We start from the raw sequence: 20,647 nt of genomic DNA, 5'->3' as shown, positions 1-20,647 counted from the left end.
GAACCTGGTGGCGGCTCTGAGGCGAGGCGAGCTCACACACGTACCATGCCTGGCCCATGTGCTTAACCTCGTGGTTCAGCGGTTACTCAAATCCTACCCGGAGCTGCCGGATCTGCTTGTTAAAGTATGCCGCCTGTGTGCCCATTTTAGAAAGTCAGCTACAGCTTCCGCCGCCCTTGCAGTGTTTCAGCAGCGTTTGCAGCTTCTGGCTCACAGACTGGTGTGTGATGTCCCCACACGTTGGAACTCTACATTGCAGATGTTGGGAAGGATTTGTGAGCAGAAGAGGGCAGTTGTTGAGTACCAGCATCAAAAAGGCTATCGGTATTCAGTTCAGACTCCACACATAAGACCTCAGTAGTGGACGTGGATGTCAGACATATGTACCATCCTCCAAAACTTTGAGGACTCCACCAAGATGGTGAGCGGCGATGACGCCATAATTAGCCTCACCATCCCGCTTCTCTGTCTTCTGAAACGCTCTCTGCTCACAATCAAAGATGATGCATTGCAGGCGAAGCACGATAAGATGGAGCAATTAACCATACAGGGTGATTACACACAGCCAAGCCTCATCTCATCCCAACGTGGATTGGGTGACAATGAGGAAGAGGAGGAGGAGGAAGGACAGGAACTAGTTTCATGCACTATAGACGGTGCTATCTGCACAGCTGTCATACCGTCTGTTCAGCGTGGATGGCCAGAGGACAGAGAGGAGGAGGAGGAGAGCATGGTCAGTCATCCTCTTGGTGAGGACACGGAAGTCTTGCCTGTTAGTAGTCTGGCACGCATGGCTGAGTTTATGTTATGCTGCCTTTCCCATGACCCTCGCATTCTCAAAATTTTAGGTGATTACTGGTTGGTGACACTTCTAGACCCACTCTACAAGGAGAACTTTATATCTCTTTTTCCTGAGGCGGACAGGTGTACAAAAATGAGGCAGTACCAGAAGGCCCTTGTTGCGGAACTATTAAAAAAATTCCCATCTGAAAACGCTGAAGGCAGAGGGCACACTTCGTTCGACAACCAAGGAGTACAGGCAAGAGAGACACAACTTCAATCCAGCAGAGGCAGGGGAACACTGTCAAAGTTCTGGGAGAGTTTTCTCAGACCCTCCCATCGCACAGGCCCTGAGGCGCAGGGTACTCTCACAAGGAGTGCAAAGTTTGGGAAGATGTTGAGGGAGTACCTTGCCGTACCGTACCAACGTCCTCCGTGATTCCTCTGTGCCTTATAAATATTGGGTATCCAAGCTAGATATGTGGAATGAACTGGCTCTCTATGCCTTGGAGGTCCTGGCCTGCCCTGCCGCCAGCGTTTTATCAGATCGGGTTTTTAGTGCCGCTGGTGGAATTATAACTGATAAGCGCATCCTCCTGTCAACTGAAAATACTGACGGGCTGACTCTTATAAAAATGAACAAGGGCTGGATTGGGCCAGACTTCTCAACACCACCGAATGATAGCAGCGTAACATAAACTCAAATCCAGTGTCTTTTCTTGGGAGGTGTATTCCCATGCACCTTTTCACACCCACACATGGGTATACGCTTCCTGATTTTGGCTATTTGCTCTTGTCCTCCTCCTTCTCCTCATCCTCCACCACCATATCACCAGGTTGACCGTGGTCCATGATGCAACACCCACATAATTTTTTAAAGGGTGTTTGACTCGCCCCTGGGCCGTGGGGCACTCGGAGCCAGGCAATAGGGAGACGGTGGGGGTAGTAGTGGCGACCCGGTTCCGTGGCTCAGGGTGGTCATGTGGCACCCCAGGGGTCTGGTCTCCACAGTAATAGCAATGTTATGTCTGAGAGCAGGTGGGAGGTCTCTTGGTCAGGAATCCTATTCATGCCACACCTCCTGCCCGGTACTGGGAGGGGAAGGACTTCCCCTATATAAAACTGGGGCTGAGGCAGGGTTAGAGAGAAGAAGAGGAGCAGCTTAGGAAAGAAAGATCAGGAGCTCAGTGGGAGCAGTGCTAAAAGGAATCAGGGGCTGGCAGCTGAAGAGCTCGCCCTGATTGAAGAGTTACCACCGGACCCGGAGTCCGAGGCTGTGGGGATTAACCTTGACCCAGCAGCAGAAACCGACCGGCAGGGGATTTCAGGTCCTCTGGCCAAGAAACCCGAAGGCACGGTCACACGCGTGGGACCAGCACCGCCGTCGTGGAGCGGAAGCCACTAGAAGGCCCCGAGTCACCGGCCATACGGGTGAGCACCACACGGTACACTCAGGGACGTGGGCTACCTTTACCCGCCTCTAGCAAGGAAGCCAGAAGAGTACAATTAGTTGGGGAGGCCTACAACTCCGCCTGGCCAAGGGGGATCCCATCTGCTCAAGGACTGACCAGGCCCCGACCGCTAGCCAGTACTCCGGGAGGGTCTATCTTTGTCACCAGTAAAGACCCTGAACTACACCGCATCGTCTCTGAGTGGTTCCTGCTACCCCCATCATCCACGTCGGCTGCCCTGAGGCCATACCCCTCCCGTTGGGGGTTACACCATCCACGCTGCACCATCCTTCCACCGGCCTCAGCGGTCTGCCCTGCAGTGGCAGCTCCATAGCTGCATTCAACGGGTGGCATAGTCGTCCTACATCTACTGCTAATATACCGCCACTTAGTCTGACTCCCTAGGCACGGACCGGGTCATCGCCACGAGACTACTACCCCTATCCGATCCGGCTCCGGGTAGGCTCCCGCGTGCGCAACGCTGCGTGACTCAGGCCCAGGGGCGCGTCAGCTTTTGGCGTAGTCGGCAGGATTCCGTGCCCGCAACCACCGGGTACTGCGTGCCTGAAAAAAGAGACTTTTAAACTTACCTGTGGCGAAGATTCCCGCCATCCGGCGCCATCTTCAGCCTTCTTCCCGCCATCGGTGAAGATTCCCGCCATCCGGCGCCATTTTCAGCCTTCTTCCCGCCTTCCGTGGAGTTTTCCCGCCGTTGGACGCCATCTTGAAGACGCCGCGCGGGAAGAAGAGGGGCGTGGATTCCAAAAGCGCGCGAGAACTGAAGCCCCGCCTCACGTCCAGACGTCGCGTAAGGTCCTGGAAGGAGCCCAGCAGACGCTGACGTCACAGGAGCGCGACGGAAGGTCCTCAACCCTGACGATCCACTGCGGAGCCGCGGCCTACGGAAGAGGATCATCGCAAGGTAGGCCACGGTCCACTAGGGGGGAGGAAGATGTCGGATACGGAGGAGAGCTTCACTGCCTCAACCCCCGCCAGCGCTGCTGCAGTCATGCCTTTTACCATGCCCTATATCCCGGGAGCAGCCTGGCTACCCCAATACTCAGGGGAGTCACATACCCTGAATGACTTTAGAGAAAAGCTGGATAGCCTCTTCCAGGTGTACCCCCTCACAGAAGAGCAAAAAGTGAGCATCCTGGTGGCCCAACTAACCGGGGCAGCCCAAAGGGAGGTAAAGTCCTGGCCACCTGGGAGGAGGACTGTCGCGGGGATACTAACCCGGCTGAGGGACACCTTTGATACCCGCACCTCAGCCGAGATTAAGCTTAAATTCTATGGGTGTAAGCAGCGAGCACATGAGAGTATAAGGGACTATGCACTAAACCTACAAGAGGCCCTGAGAGCCATTAAGCAGACTGACCCCGACAGCGTGGGAAACGAGGACAGGCTGTTGACCGAACAATTTATAGAGGGACTATATTGCAATGTCCACCGAACCCAGTTGCGGGCCATAGCCTTACAGGATCCTCATCTGGACTTTGCACAGTTCAAGGACAGAGCCATCCGGGTGCTCCGAGAACCGGCACCGGGTGGCGTTGTGACCCACAGGCGCCCAGCTATCACTTACCACCAGGAGGCGGCGCCCTTGTCGGCAGGGCCTGTGGGGGCTGATGCGCAGGCTTTGAACAATGACCCGGCTCCAGACCTGCACCATCAGGTCCAAGAGCTAGCTAAAAACGTTGCAGCGCTAACCCGAACTGTGCAGTCTTTACAGGTTTCCACTCCAGGGAAGATCCAGCTGGCATCCGGACCGGAGGACATCCCGTGGCGTCGACCAAGGAGGACCCCACCGGCCAGAGGAAGACCCAGCGACCGATACAACGAGGACGGACAACCCATCTGCCGCCGCTGCAATCAACCCGGACATATGGCAAGGTACTGTCCTTTAAACTGGCACAACCTGGGGTAGAGGGCCAACCCCCAGGAAAAAGATCACCAGGCCCATCGAACTGGCGCGACAAATATGTGGGAGGACGTCCAGTCTTGCCTGTGGTACTGGATGGCATTCCTATGAGTGCCCTACTGGACACCGGGTCACAGGTCACCACCATCCCGTGCGTGCTCTTCAAGCAGTACTGGAATGACTCGGATATAACCCGCTACCCTGATGACGACTTAAGTATCATTGCCAGCAATGGTCAACCCGTGCCGCAGATCGGATTTAAAGAGATGACCATTAAAATCGGTAGAGTCGAACTGGCAGCACAGGGACTGATCATTGTGGACATTGACAAGCGCGAGAGTCACCCAAAGATAACTCTAGGAACTAATGTGATTGAAAATTGTCTTGCAGAGGTGATTTTCATTTTACAGCAGGTTGCCAAGAACGCCAGCTCCGGCCAGCAGCGAGTGCTCCAGAAAGAGATCCGGGCACTGATGCGACGGCAACAAGTGGAACTCTCCGGCGGTGAGATTGGTAGCGTAAGAATGTGTGACCCTTTCCCTATTGCCATACCCCCGAAAAGTGAAATGATGATTTGGTGCCGGGCAGCTATTGGTCTGAGAGGTAGAGATTACCAGGCCATGGTAGAGCCAGTCTACTCAGACAGTAGGCCCACCATTTTGACAGCCCGGGGGGTAGTTGATGTACGCCATGGGAGGGTACCCGTTCGCATAATAAATATTGGGACAAGGGAAGTATACCTGCCCCGGTATGCTACGCTAGCCAAATTATATACTATCAACCCAAATTCTATACAGTCTGTGGAACCCTTGCCTCCATCTCATCCGGAGGAAGGTAACGGCTCTGAGAAAATAATGGAGGATTGGTGTCAGCAACTACATTTGGGTACTGACTCCACTCCCTCCCACCAGAAACAGGGAGTCTACCGGGTGGTTCAAGAGTACGAGAGAGTGTTTAGTAAACACCCATTAGACTTCGGGCGAGTCAAGGGGGTAGAACACCACATCCCCACGGGAGACCATCCTCCCATAAAAGAGAGGTATCGGCCCGTACCCCCTGCACACTACCAACACGCCAAGGGGATGCTTAGAGACATGAAGGAGGCTGGGGTAATCAGGGATAGCTGTAGCCCCTGGGCAGCTCCACTAGTCTTGGTCAAAAAGAAAGACAACACCATGAGAATGTGTGTAGATTACCGGAAAATTAACCGTATCACACACAAAGATGCGTACCCCTTACCAAGAATAGAGGAGTCTTTGGCTGCTTTAAAATCTGCTAACTTCTTCTCCACCTTGGATCTCACTAGCGGGTACTGGCAGGTTCCTGTAGCAGAGGCGGATCGGGAGAAGACCGCATTCACCACCCCGATGGGACTTATCGAGTTTTCCTGCATGCCGTTTGGACTCTGCAACGCACCAGGAACCTTCCAGCGATTGATGGAGTGCTGTCTGGGACACCGGAACTTTGAGACGGTCCTGTTATACCTGGACGATGTCATTGTCTACTCCAAGACCTACGAGGACCACCTGAAGCACCTGGCGGAAGTGTTTGAAGCTCTGGCAAGTTACGGCCTAAAGGTGAAACCTTCCAAATGTCACCTCCTGAAGCCAAAGGTGCAGTACCTGGGACACGTGGTGAGTGCTGACGGAGTGGCTCCCGACCCTGATAAGATCACTGCAATTAAGGAATGGCCAAGCCCCTCCAGCGTAAAGGAAGTGAGGCAGTTCCTCGGATTGGTAGGCTACTACCGAAGGTTCATTCCCGGTTTCACCAAAAAGGCAGCTCCTATGCAGGACCTCCTGATAGGCCAGTCCAGGAAGGCCAAGAACCAGAAGCCGCCCTTCAGATGGGAGAAGTTGGAAGAAGAGTCCTTCCGCCAGCTGAAGATGGCCCTCACGGGGGATGAAATCCTGGTGTACCCTGATTATAGCCAGCCCTTTATCCTCTACACCGACGCCAGTAACATCGGGCTAGGAGCCGTACTATCCCAGATCCAGCAGGGGAAAGAACGGGTAATTGCTTACGCCAGCCGAAAACTGCGACCCACCGAAAGAAACCCTGAGAATTACAGCTCATTTAAGCTAGAGTTCCTGGCAGTGGTGTGGGCAGTCACCGAACGCTTTAAGCACTACCTCGCTTCTTCCCGGTTCACCGTGTACACGGATAACAACCCGTTGACACACCTGGACACTGCAAGACTCGGTGCCCTAGAGCAGAGATGGATGGCCCGCTTGTCCAACTATGAGTTTACCATCAAATACCGGGCAGGACGCTCCAATACCAACGCAGACGCCCTGTCCAGGATGCCAAACCTACCGGACGTAGGGGAAGATTCAGAGGAACTGGAAGAAGTTGAGCTCCCCGCGTTCCACTGTCATGGGACTATCCAGTATTCCCACCGTGTAAGAAGTAAGCAAACCGCTACGTTCAACCCCTTACCTCATTACAACTGGGTGGAGACGCAAGACAGTGACCCTGCCGTCCGTCTGGTAAAGGAGATGCTGACTCGGCCAGATGCACGCCTTGACCCAGACGCTCCGGAGGAAGCCAAGCAACTGTGGGCTGAGAAGAGTCGACTGTTCCTTTACAAGGGAAAGTTGTGCCGCAGAATGGTTAACTCCCGGACGCATGAACTAATCTGGCAAGTAGTGGTGCCAAGAAGAGACGCAGCTATGGTGATGGAGGCATACCACGACGGAGCTGGGCATTTCGGATGGAAGAAGCTGGAGTTCCTGCTGCGCAGGCGGTTCAATTGGGTAGGCATGAGAGGAACCATCGAGAGGTGGTGCAGAGACTGTGGCCCATGCAACTTAAGAAGGAGGGACCGTGCCAGCCAGAAGACTCCCTTGCGGTCCATCATCACCAGACAGCCGTTGGAACTGGTAGCCTTGGATCATGTAAAACTGACCCCAAGCAGAAGTGGCTACGTCTACGCGTTAACCATCGTGGATCACTACTCCCGGTTCTTGGTTGTCGTCCCCGTCAAGGACTTAACGGCTCACACAGCAGCTAGAGCCTTCCAGCAGCACTTCTGCCGTCCGCATGGATACCCGGAGCAGGTGCTGACGGACCAGGGGCCTGCCTTTGAAGCGGAGGTCTTCCAGGAGTTCTGCACCCTGTATGGATGCCGGAAGATAAGAACAACACCCTATCACCCGCAAACTAATGGACTTTGTGAGAAAATGAACCAGGTGGTGATAGATCTCCTGAAAACATTGCCCCTGGAGGAACGCAGTCTGTGGCCTGAGAAGCTGCCCGACCTGGTGGACCTATACAACCACATCCCTGTAGGTTCCACCAACTGTACCCCGGCTTACCTAATGAGGGCAAGACCTGTTAAGCTTCCTGTTGATCTGGAGATGGGAGTCCTGACACCCGAGGACACTTCACCAGAAGCCAACTGGGACACAGAGAGGCAGCAGCAATACCGAAAAGTACAGGAGAGCGTGGAGCGTAGTCTCTGTCAAGCTAGGGAAAGACAAGAGAAAACTTACAACCAGTATGCTCCCGCTGTTCCCCTGGTGCCCGGAGAGCAGGTCTTGAAGAGGAAAAGACGGCTCCACAAGTTGGACGACCAATGGGAGAAGGACCCGTACACCGTACTGCCCTCAAGCCACGACAACCCAAAGATCTGTACAATCAGTAAAGACGGAGGGGAAACCACAGCCATTGTATCCCGGGATCACCTAAAGAAGTGTCGCGAACAGCTACGGAACCCTGAAGAGGAACAAGAGGACCCTCGACCCGTAGAGGAAAGGGAAGATATGGTTAGTACTGTGCTCGGAGACTTCCCTCGGTCTTGGACTCAAGTCAATGGTGCTGTTGTGGTACCCGTCCTCACGTTCCTCCAACCAGCATCCCAAGTGCCTACGGAGACACAGGTAGAACTGGAAGAACAGCCGGTCCAGGAGACAGAAGGCCCCACACAAGCAGACCAGGAAAATCAACCCTCTGCTTATAGTGAGCCTGCCATACCCCTAGTGAGCCAAAGAGTCCGTAGACGGCTGCCCAGTTTACCCTTGACAGCTCCTATACCCTGTAGCTCAGGACCAATAAACCAGCTCCGTAGGTCCACTAGGGTCACTAGAGGCCAGCTGCCCATACGGTGGAGGATCTAAATGTTCAAGCTATTTTATTAATGTTTACCTGTTTATTGTTGCTTGTGTATAATTATGTGTTTCTAGTTATTTATAGGAGTCTTTGGTGGATTTACCGGGAATCCTTTGTGCATATAGTTGGAGCGTAACCCAGGACGGACTGAAAGACTGTTAAGGACTCGGGGCAGGACAGACCCCTACCTGGTTACGTCTCCCTGTGTTGGTGAAATGGACACCCTTGTTTTCCTCAAAAGTTACACCCGGTTGCGGACACGCCGTGACCACCTTATGTGTTGTCTCTATCAGAATGTTATTGTTTGCACCTTGTTATGTTTACAAAAGTATGTTTAGTCCCGGAGTACTAACTTTCACTAGGGGGGAATGTGGCACCCCAGGGGTCTGGTCTCCACAGTAATAGCAATGTTATGTCTGAGAGCAGGTGGGAGGTCTCTTGGTCAGGAATCCTATTCATGCCACACCTCGTGCCCGGTCCTGGGAGGGGAAGGACTTCCCCTATATAAAACTGGGGCTGAGGCAGGGTTAGAGAGAAGAAGAGGAGCAGCTTAGGAAAGAAAGATCAGGAGCTCAGTGGGAGCAGTGCTAAAAGGAATCAGGGGCTGGCAGCTGAAGAGCTCGCCCTGATTGAAGAGTTACCACCGGACCCGGAGTCCGAGGCTGTGGGGATTAACCTTGACCCAGCAGCAGAAACCGACCGGCAGGGGATTTCAGGTCCTCTGGCCAAGAAACCCGAAGGCACGGTCACACGCGTGGGACCAGCACCGCCGTCGTGGAGCGGAAGCCACTAGAAGGCCCCGAGTCACCGGCCATACGGGTGAGCACCACACGGTACACTCAGGGACGTGGGCTACCTTTACCCGCCTCTAGCAAGGAAGCCAGAAGAGTACAATTAGTTGGGGAGGCCTACAACTCCGCCTGGCCAAGGGGGATCCCATCTGCTCAAGGATTGACCAGGCCCCGACCGCTAGCCAGTACTCCGGGAGGGTCTATCTTTGTCACCAGTAAAGACCCTGAACTACACCGCATCGTCTCTGAGTGGTTCCTGCTACCCCCATCATCCACGTCGGCTGCCCTGAGGCCATACCCCTCCCGTTGGGGGTTACACCATCCACGCTGCACCATCCTTCCACCGGCCTCAGCGGTCTGCCCTGCAGTGGCAGCTCCATAGCTGCATTCAACGGGTGGCGTAGTCGTCCTACATCTACTGCTAATATACCGCCACTTAGTCTGACTCCCTGGGCACGGACCGGGTCATCGCCACGAGACTACTACCCCTATCCGATCCGGCTCCAGGTAGGCTCCCGCGTGCGCAACGCTGCGCGACTCAGGCCCAGGGGCGCGTCAGTCAGACCAGTGGTAGTCCTTTAGCAGTCCTAAGTGATGTCCGACTACGCCACCCGTGGATTGCGGTTATTTATGAACCGCCGCTGCAAAGCAGACCGCTGGGGCTGATGATGTATGCAGCTGAGGTAGTGTGACTCCCCACGGGAAGAGTGCAGCCCCAGAGCAGTGTAGTGGATGGTGGGGGTGATGGTGCAGAGAGTCCCAGTGCCGTTAGTGCTGGAGGAGCGAAAGAGTACACAGACAACGTACTGCAGTCCAATGTCTTTTACTCACAGTTCATGTACTCCGGGTCACTTCTGTCAGCAATGACCGCCCGAGCCATGCTGCATCCACCAGGTGAGGGGCTCGGTCAACCCCAGGCAGTTCAGGAGCATGGCACAGGACCCCCTTCAATCCTTTCTCTGGCCTGCCTCACCAGTGACCCACTTTTGTCCAGCTGCCGCGGACTTGTGCGGGTAAACGTGGTTCCCGTTCCCCGCTGTCCTATATGGTGCCTTCCTAGCAGGTTTGATGAGGTGTCGCACCAATAAATGATCACGACCTCCGGTCTTTGGCTGAGGGCTGTTTCTCCTCCACCAACTTGGGATCCGGTACCCTTAATCTGCCTGACCCTTCACCCTGTATTCTCGTGGGTTCTTAGGGTCCCTTCTGCCGTCTTGTTCCTGAGCCCTTCTGTTTCTCTCTTTCTCTTTCTTTTCTGTTCCTTTCTGTTCTTGTTCCTTTCTGTTCTTGTTCCTTTCTGTTCCTGGCCTTCACACTAGGCCTGCCTCGTGGAGCTGGGCCCAGACTGAGCCACAGCTCCCTGTCAGCCCTCTCTGGCTGAACTCCTTCTCTTACTCCACTCACTGAACTTCTCTTTTTCTCTTCTTTCTGTGCTGGCTGGGCCTCAGAGGCTAGGCCTGTCTATGGAGCCGAGCCCCTTGCAGAGGCTTTCACTCCGTCACTTTTTCTCTCTGACTGAACACTGTTCTAAGATGGTGCCCACCTTTTATACCTCCCTCTAGAACATGAGCCCAGGTGACCAGCAACCAATGGGCTCCTATCTACGCTCAGGAACCAACCCCTATCTGCTCCTACATCACTGGGTATTCCTACCCCCTCCCCTCTCTAGCCAGGGACATGGTCTGTAGTGCCTGCATTTCTGTCTAATGGGAGCACCGTTGAGCTGTCCCTCGGAAATGGGGTGAGTGTGCTGTATGCAGCTAACTGAACCCTGGTCCATACTCCATCCTTACCCGGGAGTGGAATATCACACCTCTGGCAGAGGTGCAATACCCCTGTAGCGGCCGAGCCCTCGGGGCGCTACATTTTTATGATGCCCGTAAAAAAAATTTTTTATACAGTATGTTCATGTATACCCCCCAGGAGTAAATGTTTGTCAGCCCATACACTTAGTGCATGGCATTACAAGTATAGGAGGCCCGCTCCTTTCTAATGGTAAAAAAATTTTATGATGCGCTCCTCCACGTCTCTTCCAAGGGCCATTGAAGTGCCTCCAAATTTTTGGCAGCCCTTGCAGTCACTGCATAGTCCAACACTATGGGAGACTCTCTCCTTTCTAATGGGAATTTGTCATTATTGTGGCCTGGTCTATGTGTCTTTAAATTCTTAGTGGGTTTTTCCTAAACTTGGTCAGCCGTTGGACTCACTGCATACCCTATAACTGTATAGCAGACCCTCTCCTTTCTAATGGTAACATGTCATATCTTGTTACTGTGGCCCTGCTCTGTGTGTTTTTAAATTCTTAGTGGGGATTTTCCTAAAATCTGTCAGCCGTTGGACTCACTGCATACCCTATAATAGTATAGCCGACCCTCTACTTTCTAATGGGAACATGTCGTACCTTGTTACTGTGGCCCTGCTCTGTGTGTCTTTAAATTCTTATTGGGGTTTTTCATTAAAATTTGTCAGCCGTTGGATTCACTGCATACCCCATAACTGTATAGCAGACCCTCTCCTTTCTAATGGGAACATGTCGTACCTTGTTACTGTGGCCCTGCTCTGTGTGTCCTTAAATTCTTAGTGGGGTTTTATCTAAAATTTGTCAGCCGTTGGATTCACTGCATACCCTATAACTGTATAGCAGACCCTCTCCTTTCTAATGGGAACATGTCGTACCTTGTTACTGTGGCCATGCTCTTTGTGTCTTTAAATTGTTAGTGTTTTTTTTCAAAAATTTTGGCCACCCTTGCAGTCACAGCATGGGCATTACCACTATAGAAGACCCGCTCCTTTATAATGGGAATTTTTTTTTTACTGAGACCCTCCTCTATGTCTCTTCAAAGGGGTATTAGGTTAACAATAGGATCTTTCTTTAGTACAAAAAACAGCATCACCAATTTAACCTCAATGTAATCACATTGTTCAGCTCATGCACCTCCTCCTCCATCTCCGAAATGACCACATCAGTCAGAAGCTGACAGCACTGCAGCACTGCCTTGGCCAAACAGCAACAGGCTGTGCTGAAGATAACATGCTTAATGCTTAATTGACAAACCGCCCAGCGCTGCATAGTTGTTGAAAGCTGTAACACAGCAGCTTGATCTGTGGCTCTCACCGCTGAACATACAGCCAGGCATGGTCGTGTGTTACAATGGGTGGAACCTGGTGACGGAGAAATGACAACCGGGGTAGATAAGGTTTCCCTCTATGCCAGTCCTTTCACAGAGCTAAAGAATATGGCTGTGGTGAAATACAACTCCCACTGAGAAGCTGTTTCAGATTGAAAAACATTGTGCCCACCAGAGGATTTGTTTCTGAGGGCTAACCTTTCTCACCCGCTCAAGAGCCCCATAGCAGCTGCAAAGTTAGCGCTATCATGAACTCTCCTGAGGTAGAAGCCAAGGCACACCAGAGAATTCTCTGGTGGGACTTTCCAACCCAGCCGAGAAGCAGTCCCAGCTAAGAAAAGTGTGTGGGAAGATTCCAGGGCACTCTATTTTTACTGAGGAGGAAACACATGCAAACATGGGGAGAACATACAAATTTCTTGCAGATGTTGTCCTTGCTGGGATTTGAACCCAGGATCCCAGTGCTGCAAGACTTCAGTGCTAACCACTGATCCAAAGTGCTGCCGTTCACCCTCTAATATCTAACAGGCTGGAGAAACTTGAACCTACTGCCACTCTATCATCAGCTCCTTTGTGAGAAAATGTATTTGGGCAGCCACTCAGTCTACCAAATAAAATTCCAGAGAAGGAAATTGAGGATGGCTTTGCTACTGGTACTGGGGGCAGTGCTAATACCATGGTGTTGTACCATAGTTTGCTGGAAATATTCCAGGCTGGTAGGAGGCAAGAAAATTCCCACAGAAAAGTACCAGCAGTAATGTTCAGGCCACATTTCAAGTGCAAGCAGCTTTAGAGGACTTCCTGGGAGAAATGACACGCAGGGTAGATACGGTTTTCCTCTATGCCAGTCCTTTCACTGAGCTAAATACAACTCTTATCAAAAAAAGTTGTGGACTGGCTCCGTACCGTCCCTGGCCACATTCACCTGTCCACGTGTTTGTGGTTAGGCAGTCCTTCTTAGTAAGTGCACTGGGTAGGGCATGGGTAATGTTGTGGGAGCCGTGCTTGTGGAAGGCGAAGGCGATACCGGGAAAAATAGTGGCGGCTGGGGACCGAGTATGGACACCTGGCCGCCGCCTGCATGAGGTTGTGAAAAGCTTCCACCTCCACAAGCTTAAAAGGCCATATTTCAAGTGCAAATAGCTGCCCAGAAATCTGTCAGTTTAGTGTTGCGGCCTGTGGGTGGGTGGGTGGCTGGCTTCATACTTCCAATTGCATTCCAAGTAACAGAAAACTAAGCAGATGATGGCCTCTATCATCATCATGGCCTCACCTCGGCACTATGAACTCTCCTGAAGGAGAAGCCAGGGCCCGCCGGAGGAGCCTCCGGTTCTCTGGTGGGCCCGTCCAACCCTGCCGAAAAGCAGCCCTGGCTAAGAAAAGTGTGGGGGAAGGTTCCCGGATACTCTATGGCTGCTTTTTTAATGCGGATCGGCCATGCTTATGCATGTTATTTCTCAAAACGCATTACAGATCAGGCCATTTTCCAACTCTGTATTCAAGAAATTAAATGCGCAAAGAAAGATGTGTGTGTCAAAGCACCACCGACAAGTGCGAGTTGATGTTGGATGGGCTGCCATTGCTACTGCAACAAGCTCAATTACAGGATTTTCTGGGAGAAATGACACGCAGGGTAGATACGGTTTCCCTCTATGCCAGTCCTTTCACCGAGCTAAATACAACTCTTAGCAAAAAAAGTTGCGGACTGGCTCCATATCGTCCCTGGCCACATTCACCTGTCCACGTGTTTGTGGTTAGGCGGTCCTTCCCAGTAAGTGCACTGGGGAGGGCACGGGTAATGTTATGGGACCCGTGCTTGTGGAAGGCGGAGGCGATACCGGGAAATATAGTGGCGGCTGGGGACCGAGTATGGACACCCGGCCGCCGCCGGCATGAGGTTATGAAAAGCTTCCGCCTCCACGAGCCTAAAAGGCCACATTTCAAGTGCAAGCAGCTGTCAAAAATTTGGCAGTATAGTATTGCAGCCTGTGGGTGGGTGGCTGCCGGCATTCTTGTGCTTGCATTCCAAGGAATGGGGTAGGGACAACTGAACACTGCGGTGGGACAAGGACGTGGACGGTGATTGTTGCAAGTCTGCAACGACAGGTGCATGGCGGGAGGCATCTTCGCATGTGCCAAGGATCACTTATGATGGGCACACATTTAGGCAGTGACCTGGGAGTCAGAGATGTTTCCAGAGGTCTTCCCCTTGCTGTTCCCATGTCTTTTCAGCACTGTATGCATGTGTCTGATGATGTGTCACACACCACATGGCAAGATAAAGTTGTAAAATGTTAAAATGACATTTCCTGGTGAATGCATTTGTCTTGGTTGAAAGCAAGGCAAAAGTGCAAAAACGTGTCAAAAATGCTACGTGTGAACATAGCCAAAGGTGTGTAGGAGCATTTTTGTTTTTGTTTATTTATTTTGCCTTAAATACAAGTCATCACCCTGGAAAGGATGTTCCTTACGCCGTAAAAGTGGCGTAATCCTCTGGCGACGTTGTTGACAGCAGTGATCTGGGAGTCAGAGATGCTTCCAGGGGTCTTCCCCATGCTGTTCCCATGTCATTTGAGCACAGTTCCCATCGATTTGGGCAATTTTTAGGCCCTCTGCAGACCGCCGTGGGGAGCCACCTGAAAAATGCTCAAGTTTCCCCTAGACTTATATTGGGCTCATTGCTCGGGTTGAGCACCCGAGTATTTCAATTTGCTCGACCCGAGCAACGAGTACTCGAGCATTTTAGTGCTCGCTCATCACTAATGACAACCAAAAACATCCAAATAATCCTGATCAAAAAGTTCACATACCCTGGTGATTTTGGCCTGATAACATGCACAGAATTTGACACAAGTGGGTTTGAATGGCTACTAAAGGTAACATCCTCACCTATGACCTGTTTGCTTGTAATCAGTGTGTGTGCATAAAGCTGAGTGAGTTTCTGGGATCCAGCCACTGACGTTTCTGGATTTTGAGATGGGGAAAGCAAAAGAATTATCAACGGATCTACGGGAAAAGGTAGTTGAACTGTATAACACAGGAAAGGGAGGCAAAAAGAGTATAACACAGGAAAGGGATACAAAAAGATATCCCAGGAATTGATAATGCCAGTCTGCAGTGTTCAAACTGTGATTAACAAATGGAAAATCAGATGCTCTGTAAAAACCAAACCACAGTCAGGTAGACCAACAAAAATTTCAGCCACAACTGCCAAGAAAATTGTTCGGGATGCAAAGAAAAACCAAGAAATAACATCAGCTGAGAACACACTTAGGGGTGTACTCACTTTTGTTGCCAGCGGTTTAGACATTAATGGCTGTGTGTTGAGTTATTTTGCAGGCACACCAAATTTACAGTTAAACAAGCTGTACACTGACTACTGTACATTGTATCAAAGTGTCGCATCTTCAGTGTTGTTGACGCGCCCCCTGGGACATATTCCTTTTTGAGGGGAATACCCGGCACCGGATCAGATGGGGGGTTGTAGTCTCCGAGCGGCTGTGACCCGGTCCCGTGCCCAGGGCGTCAAGCTCAGTGTTATGTGGCAGTCCTTACTGATGTTATTAAAGTTCGTTGTGTCGACTACGCCACCCGTTGTGATGCGGTCACTGTGGCCGCCGCTGCTGCAGGGTCCGCTGAGGCTGATGGTGGGTGCGCAGCCTGGTGGGATAACCCCCAACGGGAGGGGTATAGCCTCAGAGGGGACAGGCGCAGAGGATGGGGGTTGTGGTGGTGCGGTGCAGCCGGTAATGATGACAGACTCGGGTTGTGCAGTTAAGGGTCTTTACTTACTGCAGATGTTCCTGGTCACTCTAGCTCCAAGTGACCTCCCGAGCCGTGCTGCGTCCACCAGGTCCTGGATCCAGCCAACCCCCAAACAAGTCCGGAGCGTGGCCCTGAGCTCTCCCTCTGTCCTTTCTTCTGCCTTCCCCACCAGTGATCCGCCTAGGTCCAGCTCCCTCGGGCCTTCTGTGGGGCAACCTTTGGCCTCAGGTTCCCTGACCCTTCATGTGGTAAGCCTTCAGGGTGGATGTAGTGGGTGGCCGTGGCAGATGCTGCCCACAGCCTCCGGTCTCTGGCTAGGGATGTGTTTTCTGCCCCCACCAGTTTGGGTTCCGGTACCCTTGTGCTGACTCCTCACCCGGTGATCTGATTTGGGTTCTTGGGTCCCTTCTTTGTCTTCCCCCTCTGGGTCTTTCTCACTGCTCCTCTCTCTCTTTCTCCTCAGGGCTGCTCTTCCTCTCTGTTACTGACAGGATGTCCTTTGCCTTCCTCCACCTGACAGACTTGTCTTCTGCAACTGACTGACCCTGATCTTTGATGGTGCCCACCTTATATACACCCTCTATGTGTGAGCTCAGGTGACCAGCACCCAATGAGCTCCTATCACTACCCAGACTGCTCCCCCTATCTGCCCCTACACTACATGGGATGTTCCTCCCCCCTCCCACTCCAGCCAGGAACAGGCTCGGTCGCACCTGCACATTTCTAAGTGGGAGTGCCGTCGGCCTGCTCCTCTGGAATGGGATGTATGTAGTGCATGCAGTCTATCTGAGCTCAGTTCCACACTCCTTCCTTACCCGGGAGTGGAATATCACACCTCTGGGTTGAGGTGCAATACTCCTGTAGCAGCCGAATCCTCAGGGTGCTACATTCCCCCCTGGTAAATCACAGCACGTCCTCGGGCTGCAAGACATAAAACACCAAAACATACAAATTTTTATAAACATGTAAAACACATAAAACATATATATATAAAACTTTCTCGTCGTCTTTTTCTTTCTTCCTCCTCTGGTCACCGTGCAACTCGTGACCAGGTAAAGTGCGACAGTCTTTTGAAAAACAGTTTCTCATATAAAACCGGTAGGGGGCGCTTTAGGAAGCGCAACTATGTACAGGGGAATTTTGGCCGTTCTCAGTCCCCGGCCAAGTAAAGGGAAAGGGATGGCTGCTCACAGTCCTCAGCCTGGTTTGGGTAGGGGACACACGGGTTAAACTGTTCACTGGTCCCAACGGGGACTAAACTTTAAAGCAGCCACGGTTACTTGGGTACCCCGATGGGTAACTATTTACATCTCTACTCCCGTCCTCAACGACGGCTCCCTCCTGCTTTTTCTTAGTGATACAGTGTTGCTTCAGACCCGTCCGGGTCCTCTGGCTCCTCCCAGATGCGGCACTCTTGGTCTTATGGGCGCGGTGGTGGTGGCGCCCGGGTTGCCCAGGCCTTGCGGCCAGGCCTGGGGCACCTGGAAGGTGAAGGGCACCGTTAATACGGCGGCGCCCTGGGCTACCTGGCCTTGCGGCCAGGCCGGAGGCTCCGCGGAGGTAGGGGGCGCTGTTGGTATTGCGACGCCCGGGAATTCTAGGCCCTGCGACCAGGCTGGTGGTACTTCCTGCTTGGTCACGCTCGGGGTCGAGGCGTGTGACGTCACAGGGGTCGCGACGGCGGCTTCCGGTTGGGGCCTAGTCTGCGTCGGTGACATGGCGGCTACGGGCACAGCAGGGGGACTTTCGGGCTCTGCGACGGGGAGCTGGGGCAGGTAAGCGGTGTCACGGCTTGGGGTATAGGCGTCCCCTTTACCTGCCTCCATGCGTTCGGCTCCCTCCTCGGCGCCGTCTCCGGCCTTGGGTCCTCCCGCGCCATCCTCAGAGGCGGTCTGCTTCCTCTTCCAGGGTAGCGTGCTCCGTTGACTGGTCTCTGCTTGCTGGGCCATCTCCCGGCTCCACTCCGCCAGTATCTCACGCTGTACCCGGGCCATCCTCCTTGCGAGGCCCTCCAGGGCAGTTTGTGCACACTCCCGGTCTCGGGGGAGCTGCGCTAAGATCTCCGCTAGACCTAGCGGGGTTGTGGACTCTAGCAGGCTCCTGACCATCGGGTCGGTGCTGCTCTGCTCGGCTTCCGGCAGGCTCCTGGCCAGCGGGCCGGTGCTGCTCTGCTCTCCTCCCTCGGTCTCTAGCAGACTCCTGGCCAGCGGGCCGGTGCTGTTCTGCTTTCTCTCCATCTCCGGGTGCTCTCGCTCTAGCTCCGGGTGCGCTCGTTCTAGACACCTTGCCTCCGGGTGCGCTCGTTCTAGACTGCTCCAAGCGACACCCATCTTTGCTCTTTTCTTTCGTCTCCTCCCACTTCGAGGGCGGTCCCGGGGCAACTCGGTGACTGTCAGCTCCAGGGGGAGTTCTTTCACGCTGACAGACACCTCCAGCATCACAGTCTCTGTTGGTGGGGGCGGTTTCCACTTTTGGCGCCATTTTCTGTCCTGGCCCACGATGGGAGGTGGCCTCTTGCTCTCCTTTGGCACGCCCATAATGGCGTCCGCTGCTCTTCCAAGGCGGGAAATCTGCGGTTTTGGCGGGAATCGCTTCCCAGTGGCGGGAAACTCGGCAGATGGCGGGAACAAGCTGGAAATGGCGGACAATCGGCGGGAAACGACTGGTGATGGAGTCCGATGGCGTGGACCCTCCGGAACCGGCAGGAGTCTTCTTTCTGAGGTAAACTTGCACTTTTCTTCAGGCACGCAGTACCCGGGTGTTGCGGGCACGTAATCCTGCCGACTAAGCCAAAGTTGACGCGCCCCCTGGGACATATTCCTTTTTGAGGGGAATACCCGGCACCGGATCAGATGGGGGGTTGTAGTCTCCGAGCGGCTGTGACCCGGTCCCGTGCCCAGGGCGTCAAGCTCAGTGTTATGTGGCAGTCCTTACTGATGTTATTAAAGTTCGTTGTGTCGACTACGCCACCCGTTGTGATGCGGTCACTGTGGCCGCCGCTGCTGCAGGGTCCGCTGAGGCTGATGGTGGGTGCGCAGCCTGGTGGGATAACCCCCAACGGGAGGGGTATAGCCTCAGAGGGGACAGGCGCAGAGGATGGGGGTTGTGGTGGTGCGGTGCAGCCGGTAATGATGACAGACTCGGGTTGTGCAGTTAAGGGTCTTTACTTACTGCAGATGTTCCTGGTCACTCTAGCTCCAAGTGACCTCCCGAGCCGTGCTGCGTCCACCAGGTCCTGGATCCAGCCAACCCCCAAACAAGTCCGGAGCGTGGCCCTGAGCTCTCCCTCTGTCCTTTCTTCTGCCTTCCCCACCAGTGATCCGCCTAGGTCCAGCTCCCTCGGGCCTTCTGTGGGGCAACCTTTGGCCTCAGGTTCCCTGACCCTTCATGTGGTAAGCCTTCAGGGTGGATGTAGTGGGTGGCCGTGGCAGATGCTGCCCACAGCCTCCGGTCTCTGGCTAGGGATGTGTTTTCTGCCCCCACCAGTTTGGGTTCCGGTACCCTTGTGCTGACTCCTCACCCGGTGATCTGATTTGGGTTCTTGGGTCCCTTCTTTGTCTTCCCCCTCTGGGTCTTTCTCACTGCTCCTCTCTCTCTTTCTCCTCAGGGCTGCTCTTCCTCTCTGTTACTGACAGGATGTCCTTTGCCTTCCTCCACCTGACAGACTTGTCTTCTGCAACTGACTGACCCTGATCTTTGATGGTGCCCACCTTATATACACCCTCTATGTGTGAGCTCAGGTGACCAGCACCCAATGAGCTCCTATCACTACCCAGACTGCTCCCCCTATCTGCCCCTACACTACATGGGATGTTCCTCCCCCCTCCCACTCCAGCCAGGAACAGGCTCGGTCGCACCTGCACATTTCTAAGTGGGAGTGCCGTCGGCCTGCTCCTCTGGAATGGGATGTATGTAGTGCATGCAGTCTATCTGAGCTCAGTTCCACACTCCTTCCTTACCCGGGAGTGGAATATCACACCTCTGGGTTGAGGTGCAATACTCCTGTAGCAGCCGAATCCTCAGGGTGCTACATTGTCCCATCAAAAATATATATATGTATTCCGGCCCATTTTTGGAGTTTTGTGTGAAATTATGTCCAATTTGCCTTTTTTTTCTCAGTTTTTTTGTGTTGTTCCAATAAACACAAAGGAAATAAACATGCGTGTAATAAAACATGTGTAATTTTCTGAAACAATTTCAAGGGTGCCAGCACTTTCCGCCATGACTGTATATGCAGGTAGAGTCCTTAACCCCTTTACAACCAAAAGTGGTTTGCACGTTAATGAGAAGGCCAATTTTTACAATTCTGACCACTGTCACTTTAGGAGGTAATTACTCTGGAACGCTTCAACGGATCCCCCTGGTTCTGAGAATATTTTTTCATGACATATTGTACTTTATGATTGTGGTAAAATTTCTTCGATATCACTTGTGTTTATTTGTGAAAAAAACAGATATTTGGCAAAAATTTTGAAAATTTAGCAATTTTCAAAATTTTAATTTTTATGCCCTTAAATCGGAGAGATATGTCACACAAAAAAAGTTAATAAATAACATTTCCCATATGTCTACTTTACATCAGCACAATTTTGGAACCCAAATTTATTTTTATTAGGGAGCCATAAGGGTTAAAATTGACCAGCGATTTCTCATTTTTCCAACAAAATTTACAAAACCATTTTATTAGGGACCACATCACAT

Source organism: Phyllobates terribilis, unplaced genomic scaffold, assembly GCF_046119375.1.
Source record: "Phyllobates terribilis strain yellow unplaced genomic scaffold, ASM4611937v1 Scaffold_167__1_contigs__length_4167997, whole genome shotgun sequence".
Taxonomy (NCBI): Eukaryota; Metazoa; Chordata; class Amphibia; order Anura; family Dendrobatidae; genus Phyllobates; species Phyllobates terribilis.
The sequence above is the reverse complement of the archived record's forward strand: the minus strand, read 5'-3'. Positions refer to the sequence as shown.